Raw genomic sequence first — 10,505 nt, forward strand, 5'->3', positions numbered from 1 at the left:
CAGCAGCCCGGGTGTACAAAAAGATCAGAGACCTTGGTTCGATCTGAGTTGAGGTGCTGCCAGGTGGCTGGGGAGGATGGACAATGAAAACAATGAAGCAAGAATGAGTTGAAGGTCTGCAAGAGACTGGGTGAAGGGCAGGACATGGACTCTCAGGCAGATGGGGAAAATGGAGAGTGAGGGGAATACTTGCCTCACCTCTCTCACTGATTCTGTTACTTTGGGTAAACTGTCATACCTCTGGGCTTCAGTTTTTTCCCCACTTATAAGTGAAATTGTTGGCTACATGATGGCTAATATCCTGCCCAGTTCTCAAATTCTGTGGTTCTGTTTTGCCAATGTGTAGGCACTCTCTGACCATGAATGAGAGGCATCGCCAATCCCTTCTAACCACTAGAGCCAAACAACCCCCGTCATGCTGGAGAAGCAGATTCCATTGATGTTTCCAGATCATGGATACAACTCTTTCACTTTCTCATAAAAATATGCAAAATACCCAGCACTCTTCCCATAAACCAAGAATAAACATCCCATCGATATTGGTAATCTAACCCTGCTGTAAACTTCAAGTTTGAGTGGTTACTTGATTCAATTCAATTCAACTTAAAGACATAGTCATTGAATGTGTACTTTGCGTAAGTTCCTGTGACAGCAGTTGTAGGGGATACAAAGACAAGAGAGTGACAGTCCTTGCTGTGTTGTCATCTAACAGGAAGGGCAAGACTGGTATATAAATAAATATGTTGGGGGAAAAAATCTTAGTATTCAACCCAGGTAACAAAGAACAATTTCTCTCCCTATTTATTTAACAACTTAATATCTGTTTTGAGCCCTACTTTTTACCAAGTTGGAATAAGCTCAGTTGGGGTCCTCACCATTTTTTGGGTCATGACTAATTCTAGGGGCTTACATAATCTGAAGCCATCAGGAGGGGTGCTTTTTGGTCCTCAGTGTCATCTGTCAGCACGATCTGCTGAGACATCGCCACCCCTGTGGTTGTGTATTATGTGTTCGTGCAGGCAGTCATGGGGACACACTCATCCCTCTGCAAGGTCCCTTCAGGACCTACCTTTTATTCTCTCTGCCACTTCTAAGCCTTTCTGGGTTACATGTAACCAGTGCGCCTCTTTGCAGTATGCATAAACACAGCACTCATCCATTTCCTTCTGGAGCCTTGCTACCTCCCTAAGGTTCTACCAGGGGCACAGGAGAAAATGCCGCTTCTCTCAGGACCAGGGAGTATCTCAGCTCTCTGAGTCTGCTTCCATCTTTCCTTCTTGCTTCTGACTCTGAGAATCCTCTGGTCCAGGAAGATTGGGCAGGTGAGATATAGAATCTTACTATTACAAATAATGTTTGCTTCCAAATCTGTTGTCTGTGCTGTAGGGTATTTCTGTTACTAGGAAACTTCTTCTTCTCTCTTTTCTACTGTCTTACATCCTTCTAAGGCAATGAACACAAAGTGGATCAGCTGCTTGAATGTAGAAAAAAGCAAGGGGGAAAGAAGTAATGTGGGGGAAATCATAGAAGCTATTCCGTACAAGGCAGAAATGGGGTGTGTTATGAGATGAAAACATTGTACTCTGGGGCTTCAAAGTATATTAATAGGGCTCTTTGGTTGCACATGAAAGAAATGAATACTGGTTAACTCAAGTCAGAAAAAATAATGGGTTTATTGAAAGCCTTCTGGGTAACTCACTGAGTAGAAAAAAAGAGCTTAACAGATGCTTTGAGAATGACAGGAACCAGGCAGCACTGAGGATTGCAGCAAGAAGAACGCAAGAGCCGTCAAGGGTGCCACGATCAAATGACTCAGTTCCAACCACCTTCTGTCTGCTGTGCGCAAATCCCCAGAAGATCGTCTATGATTGGCTGAGCTTGTTCACACTTGTGGCCAGGGGTTCTCTACCTGGAAGCTCCACCAGACCTAAAGTTGAGAGAAGTCTTACTCCCAAGGCAGGGGAAGGCAGAGGAATGTGAGGATGCAGGATGTCCTGCTCAAAAGGAATGGAAGAGAAAGTCCCATCCAGAAAGTAGGACAGCTTAGAGGACAGGGCATTTGCGAAGGACTTGGAAGGATGGGAAGGGTTCTGATGAACAGAGATATGAGATGGAGATAGGAAGGGAATGCATATTCCAAGCAGATAAATTTGGTAGGGTTGAAAATGTTCATTTGGAGTCATACGAAGAAATCTGAGGCTGGCTGCAGTGACTCACGCCTATAATCCCAACACTTTGGGAGGCCAAGGTGGGCAGATCACGAGGTCAGGAGTTCGAAACCAGCTTGGCTAACATGGTGAAACCCCGTTTCTACTAAAAATACAAAAATTAGCTGGGCATGGTGGTGGGCGCCTGTAATCCCAGCTACTTGGGAGGCTGAGGCAGAAGAATCATTTGAACTTGGGAGGTGGAGGTTGCAGTGAGCCGAGATTGTGCCATTGCACTCCAGCCTGGGCGACAGGACGAGACTCCATCTCACCAAAAAAAAAAAAGAAAGAAAAAAATCTGAGAAGGCTAGGCGTGGTGGCTCGTGCCTGTAATCCCAGCACTTTGGGAGGCCAAGGCGGGTAGATCACTTGAGGTCAGGAGTTCAAGACCAGCCTGGCCAACATGGTGAAGCCCCATCTCTATTAAAAATACAAAAATTATCCAGGCATGATGGCGGGTGCCTGTAATCCCAGCTACTCGGGAGGCTGGGGTGGGAGAATTACTTGAACCCAGCAGGTGGAGGTTGCAGTGAGCCGAGATCACGCCACTGCCATCCAGCCTGAACAACAGAGTGAGACTTCATCTCAAAAATAAAAGAAAGAAATCTGAATGAGGAATTGTTATGGGTCGAATTGTGTCTCTCCACCATTGCCCCACCAAATTCATGTGCTAAAGTTGTAGCTCCCAATTCTTCAGAATGAGACTGCATTGGGAGATGGGGTCTTTAAGGAGGTAATCAAGTGAAAATGAGGTCATTGGGGTTAGGCTATAATTCCATGTGACTGGTATCTTTCTAAGAAGAGGAAATTGGGACACAGACAGATACAGAGGGAAGGCCAGGAAAACACACAGGGAGAAGACAGCCCTCTGCAAGCCAAGGATGGAGGCCACAGAAGAAGCCAACCCTGCAGAGCCCTTGGTCTCAGCCTCCAGAAATGTGAGAAAATACATTTCTGTTGTTTTTAAGTCACCCAGTCTGTGGTACTTTGTTATGGCGGCCCCAGCAAATGAAGACAGACATCTTTTTTTATTTTGGATGCAATGGATACCCATGGAAACTTTTTAAAAGGGGGACTAGGTAACTAGACTTATGATTTAGGAAAATGGATCTAACAGTGGTCTCGGGGTGGGTAGAGTCTGGAGGTGGGAGACCAGTTAGTAGACTACTGCAAAAGTCTTTAGAAAGGTATATGAGGCTGTTAGCTTGGATAGTAGCAATAAGGTTGAGAAGAGAGTAGGATTGTGGCAATGATTATAGAAATGGAATTGGAAGACTTGGTTGCAAATTGAATATTGGAGGAAAGGAGAGGAGAGAGTTAAAGATGTCTTCAATTTTTATGACCTGCTAACTAGGTGATATGGTTTGGCTGTGTTCCCACCCAAATCTCAACTTGAACTGTATCTCCCAGAATTCCCATGTGTTGTGGGAGGGGCCCAGGGGGAGGTAAGTTAATCATGGGGGCCAGTCATATTTCCCATGCTATCCTCGTGATAGTGAATAAGTCTCATGAGATTTGATGGGCTTATCAGGGGTTTCTGCTTTTGGTTCTTCCTCATTTTCTCTTGCTGCTGCCCTGTAAGAAGTGCCTTTCGCCTGCTGCCATGATTCTGAGGCCTCCCAAGTCATGTGGAACTGTAAATCCAATTAAACCTCTTTTTCTTCCCAGTTTTGGGTATGTCTTTATCAGTAGCATGAAAATGGACGAATACACTGGGAGAATGGGGTAATAAAAGAAGGCTCTTTTGTTTGTTTGTTTGTTTGTAAGTTTTGAGACAGAACCCTGCTCTGTTGCCCAGGCTGGAGTGCAGTGGCACAATCGTAGCTCACTGTAGCTTCGACCTCCTGGGCTCAAGCAATCCTCCTGCCTCAGCTTGCTGAGCAGCTGGGACTACGGATATGTACCACCACACCTGGATAATTTTTTAAGTTTTTGTAGAGACAAGGTCTCACTATGTTGCTCAGGTTGGTCTTGAACTCCTGGGCTCAAGTGATCCTCCTGCCTCAGCCTCACAAAATGCTGGGATTACCAGTGTGAACTACTATGCCTGGCCAAGAGGGCTCTTTTGATGACTGACAAAAATGCAATCAAACTAGCTTATGACAAATGGAATTGGTTACTGCTCTAATTGTGAGACCCAGGGTCTTGCGTCTAGCTTTGGATGCTCCTGGTCCTAGGCACTCAGGGGCTCTGCTTTGCTTCTCTTTGGGTGCCGTGCCTTCCCTCTGAAGCTTCCACGTGGCCAGGAAGACAGCTGCAGCATCTTCATAGTTCATGATCTAAGATGACTCCCTCTCGTCTCCAGATGCCAAATCCCACTTAAGGCAGGTGCTTATTCCTTGGCCCTATCACTGCGGACAGGAAGATGGGGTACCACTGCCGGTGAAGCTTTGGTTCGTGTTCCCTCCATTTAGGCCAGGTAGGAAATTTTGACAGTCTGGTAGATCTCCAGTGAAAACAGAAATGCAGGGCAGACAGAAACAGTTGACATTCACCCCATTGGGTTTGGATTTGGATATTTTATTAGGCTGGTGCAAAGGTTTTGTTTGTTTGTTTGTTTTTTGAGACAGAGTCTCGCCCTGTTGCCCAGGCTGGAGTGCAATGGCCCAGTCTCGGCTTACTGCAACCTCCACTTCCTGGGTTCAAGTGATTCTCCTGGCAGTTACTTTTAATGGCAAAAACTGCAATTACTTTTGCACCAGCCTAATATTTTTGGACATGCCAATATCGAGTAAAGGATGGGGTGCAGGGAAGAAATGGTGAGAGTTCATTGATAATGTGGATTTCGAGTTCAAGAGAGCAAAGTTCCCCGCAGAGAGGCTGTGTGACTAAAGCCATGGTAGTGAGTACATTTTCCTGGAAAAGAGAATAGCTATGGGAAAGAGGTTTGACGATGGACTGAACATTAGGGAATTTCTATATTTGATAAAGAAAAAAGGAAGAAAATACAGGAGTAGTCAGAGAGGGGCAGGCCATCCAGAAAATAGAAATTGATGGAAGCCAGTGAAGAAGAAGGTTTCAAGAAGGATGGAATGTTGGTAGCTTTCAGAGGTGAGAACTGAGAAAAGACAGGGGATCATTAGGTACTTAGGAGATCACTGGGTGACCTCCTTATGGCTTTGAGGGCAAGGATCAGTGTCATTAAAGACAAAAAAAAATCATAAATTAATCCAGTAGGTATATCTGAGAAAGCACGCATGAGTTGATTAGAGCAATAAGCGCCTCTACCACGTTGCCCATGTGTTCCCGCAAGCTGCGTTCTGCTGCTGCTCGAGGTATCTCCATCTCGGTCATTATCAGCTCCAGATCTTCCTTCTTGATACTGACTATTGCCAGTTCTTTCTCCCACTCCTGTTTGGCTTTCTGCTCCCGGGACCTGTCTCCAAATCACAGACATGGCCGTCTCCAGATTGAAACTCTGATCTCCTTCTCCTCTGCATAGTCGGTGACCTGCTCCAAGTCCGCCACACCGCTGTCAGTCATGTTTCCATGGCTTCTCGGGAGGCCGCTGTGGGCCACTGGTCTCAGTCTCTAACTCCAGCTCCACATCCCCCTCGGTGGCCACATTTATTTCACCATGCCGCCGCATAAGCCCCACCTCAAGGCGACCAAAAAAAAAGGGTTACATTTTTTAAAAACCTGCATTTTTAGGGGCATCATCAACCATAAAGTTCATGGGCAAGGTGAGACATTTGGATGCAGACTCAGAATGTTTGAATTTATTGGTACTTTAATAAATAAATGATTGTGAACTCTTTCCTGTATCTGTAGTTGGCTTATGAGGAAACTGAGGCCCGGAGAGGGGCAATGACTTAGACAAGTTTTCCATGGGGCCTGGTGGAAGACTAGGATGGTCAACAGCAGCCTGCAGTCTGCGTCAGTATGCAACCCTAGCCCTGCACGCTGGGCCTCTGCCTGAGGTTTCCAGTGCACCGGAGGCGCCTACTCGGCTGCCTAAGTGGTGAGGACGGTGAAGGGAATTGATGAAGCAGGCAGCCATGGCCCTGGAGAGGCCATCCTCATTGCATGGAGACCACTGTTTCTCAGCTCAGCTGATCACGGCCACATGGGAAACAGGGCCTAGGATTGTCCAGATGTGATTTTCTAAGGGAAGTTGGGAATCTGAAGTTGGGGATGTTTATGCGAACTTCCCCCTTCTTTCCATATTGGCAGCTAATTTAAAAACATAAAACCACTGTGTGAGTAAACAGGTTTGTGGGTTGGGCTGCCAGTTTATACCCTCAGCACTATATCTGAGGAATGGGGGCGGAAAAAAAAAAAAAGGCCAGGATGTAGAGAAGAGATAACGTAAAGAGGCTCCACCTACGTTCAATCTGGCCAGAGGCCTGGGTGTCGAAATTGTTCCTGAGGACCTGAAAATCTGGACACCTCTAGTATGTCAGTACAGAGTGTGTGACTTTTAAAGCCATCAGTGGTCTGGATCTTAGTCTCCTCTTATCTTACATAAATCTGGAAAATTCTTTCATGATTGTTATTTATTCCTTTTTGTTTTATTTCTTTTGTGTTACTATTTTCTTTATTCTTTCCTTCTATTTTGAGAACTTTGGTACTTTCCTTTTTGAGTGAAAAATACTATGGATTCTGGATTAAAATAGCACAGGAGAAGTCGAAATAAGGTTTTGTCAGTTTTGCAGATATGGTTATTGCTATGACATCTCACTCATTCAAGTCTTTATTTTTGCCTATGTACAAGACAATGTGTTATAACTAGCAAGGTGTAGGAAACGAGTAAGAACAACCTGCACCCACATTCTTGAGGCAAATAATTAGGAACTGGAGAAAAAGGACCAACATAAATAGATATAATCATTCATTCCTGCAGCTTCCTGACCATGATGTCTACCATGTGCACATTCACGAAGTCACAGTTTTGTGCAGAGAAAGACATGTATACAGATACTTTTGGTGTTATTCATGTGCTATAATAGAATGATCAAGAAACTTGGAGGAGCAGAAGAGAAAGCACCTCATTCTGCTTGCACGAGCTGAACACTTTAGGGAGGCTTCACGGAGGAGGTGTTGTTTAAGATAAGTCTTTAGGATGACTAGGGATTTGCATAGCAGATGAAGGGTGGCCAGGGTTTCTAGGAAGAAGGTGCAGCACCTACAAACTCAGAGGCATAAAGGAATATCACACATTCAGGGTGTAATGGATGAGAAACCAAATGTGGGAATTCCTCAGGAGAGCTACAAGCCAGGCACTATGTGATTCTCATTTACATTCTGGTCCTGCTGTTCCATGTGAAACGAGTCAGGGCAGATGGATGTCTTAGGCACACCAGGCATTCAGGTGCCTTATGTCCTTTACCCCTGAGTATTTCATCGGTCTTCTAGTGGAAAGAAACCATCCATGATGGGAAAGTACAGGAGCATCTACAGATTCCTTCAAAGTGTGTATTTCGCTTAACATATTTAAAGCCAGGAGATGGCCGGGTGTGGTGGCTCACGCCTGTGATTCCAGCACATTGGGAGGCCAAAGCAGTTGGATCGCTTGAGCCCAGAAGTTTGAGACCAGCCTGGGCAAAACAGTGACACCTCGTCTCTACAAAAAATACAAAAATTAACAGTGTGCTGATGTGTGCTTGTAGTCCCAGCTACCTGGGAGACTGACGTGGGAGGATCACTTGAGCTCAGGAAGTCAAGGCTGCAGTGAGCCGTGATTGCACCACTACATTCTAGCCTGGATGACAGAGTGAGGCCCTGTCTTAAAAAAAAAAATTAAAAATAAAGCCAGGAGACCAGATATTTTTACATGAGTACTACTTGCTACCATAATCCACAGAAAAAAGTGTCTAATATTAGCAAGGAGTTAGTAATTCTTTTTCATTAGAAGGTAGAGTATGTTTCAATTAGGCATTTCAGCCAGGTGCTGTGGCTCATGCCTGTAATCCCAGCATTTTGGGAGGCTGAGGCAGGTCTATCACCTGAGGTCAGGAGTTTAAGATCATCCTGGCCAACATGGCAAAACCCAGTACTGTCTAAAAATACAAAAATGTGCTGGGTGTGGTGGTGGGTGCCTGTAATCCCAGCTACTCAGGAGGCTGAGGCAGGAGAATCACTGGAAATAGTGGTGGGGCGGGGGGAGGTCACGGAGGTTGCAGTGAGCCGAGGTCATGCCACTGTACTCCAGCCTGGGCAAAAGAGGAATTTAATGGAAAGATCTATTATCTACTTACATTGAATTTTATCATCCCTGTCATTATTTACTGAATATTTACAATACACATAACTAGCTATGTGAGTTTGATTTTCAAGAGAAGAGAATGCTTTTTACATTTGATTCCTAGAAATCAGTACTGCTGCCTTAATTTATAACGAAAAAGAAAAATACCAATCAAAGGAAAGGTATATTTTCTTTTTTAGCAGAGCTGTGCAGGACAGTAACAGCCCAAGCGTAGAGTCTGGGCTCATAGCCTGAGGCATCCCATGTGGGGCCTGGGGCCTCCTACGAATGAACACCACATGCCTGAGGCCAGACCACACTCTTGTGCTTTATTTACACTTGTTAGTTCTCACAAACTATATCATAAATATATGTGGGTTTTCAGCCAATTTTTGGTAAGACACTTTGTGTTTCAGGGCATTTTATCTACAGAATTTGATTTAAACATTATCAGATATTTACACATTAAAAACAATTATATACAATACTAAGTAAAATGTAAAATACGTCGAATTAATTCACTATCTTAGTTTAGAAATAGACTTGAACTGTTAGGAATGTGAGTTGTCAGCTGCCAATGATAGGATGACTAACTCATTCTGGTTTTCGCACTGAAAGTCCCACGTCCCAGAACTCAAACCACAAGGTAATTCTGCCCATCAGAACTCAGCAAGGACCAGCTCAGGTTCAGATCCACATGCTGAGCTGTTTGTTACACTAGCTGTTAGAACTCAGTGTCTGACTGGAGCAGAAGTTAATGAAGCAAACAGATCACTTGGGAAAGTGAATCATCCATGGTCATGACAATTGATAAAATATTAAGGTCGTACCAATCACAGTTTGCCCGTGAGCAGCGGAGAATATGAGAAAGGCAGAAAAGGCAGGTAGGAAGGTATGCAAAAAAGACTGGAGGAGGAGCTTAGGAGGCTCTAATAGTTCTAGAGCTTCCTCTGGAAATACCATCTGTTTGTGTATTTGTAAAAGACAGACAGAGCAGCCTGAAATGAAATGGTGAGATGGAAGCGTCTGATCTTCTGATATCCCACCCTTCCTTATCCTCATTATCTCTCTCCACACCTATGGTAAGGGGTGATTCCAGTTAAAAATCCTCATGCATGACGTTTTAACCTTTTTTCCTTCTTATATACTGTATTAGTCAGTTATTACATTGCTATAAAGAAATACCTGAGACTGGGTAATTTATAAAGAAAAGAGGTTTCATTGGCTCATGGTTCTGCAGACTGTACAGGAAGCATAGTGGCTTCTGGGGAGGCCCCAAGAAACTTACAATCATGGCAGAGGGTGACGGGGAAGCAGGCACATCTTACATGGCAGATGCAGGAGCAAGACAGAAAAGGAGGGCTAGGCATGGTGGCTCATGCCTGTAATCCCAGCACTTTGGGAGGCCGAGGCAGGCAGATCACTTGAAGTCAGGAGTTCGAGACCAGCCTGGCCAACATGGTGAAACCCCATCTCTCCTAAAAATACAAAAATTAATCAGCCAGGCGTGGTGGTGCATGCCTGTAATCCCAGCTACTTGGGAGGCTGAGGCACAAGAATTGCTTGAACCCAGGAGGCAGAGGCTGCAGTGAGCCAAGATTGCGCCACTGCACTCTAGCCTGGGCAACAGAGTGAGACTCTGTCTCGAGAAAAAAAAAAAAAGAAAGGGAGAGAGAGAAAAGGGGGAGGTGCTACATACTTTTAAACAACCAGATCTCGTGAGAACTTTATCACAAGAACAGCACTAGGGGAATGGTGCTAAGCCATTCATAAGAAACTGCCCCCATGACTCAATCACCTCCCACCAGGCCCCACCTTCAACATTGGGGATTATAATTCGACATGAGATTTGGTTGGGGACCCAGATCCAAACCATATCATGTACTATGTCCTATTAAGTTTTTTCTTAACATTTTAAAATAAAATATTTCAAATGTACAGAAAAGTGGACAGAATTTTATAATGAATGCCCATATACCCATCACTTAGACTATAAAACTAACATTTTAATATACATACCTAATTTATCCCATATCTTCTGTCTCTCCATCCATCAATCCATCTTATTTTTTAGATGCATTTCAAGGCAAGTAGCTTCAGCTCTAAACACTTAG

General features: G+C 44.5%; 1 pseudogene; it reads right to left on the reverse strand.

Annotated features, from left to right (window-relative positions):
- Nucleotides 1-5,356: 5,356 nt before the first annotated feature.
- On the reverse strand, nucleotides 5,357-5,862 carry LOC117073049 (annotated as a pseudogene).
- Nucleotides 5,863-10,505: the final 4,643 nt, after the last annotated feature.

The sequence above is a fragment of the Trachypithecus francoisi genome, unplaced genomic scaffold (genome assembly GCF_009764315.1).
Source record: "Trachypithecus francoisi isolate TF-2019V2 unplaced genomic scaffold, Tfra_2.0 Lachesis_group4, whole genome shotgun sequence".
Taxonomy (NCBI): Eukaryota; Metazoa; Chordata; class Mammalia; order Primates; family Cercopithecidae; genus Trachypithecus; species Trachypithecus francoisi.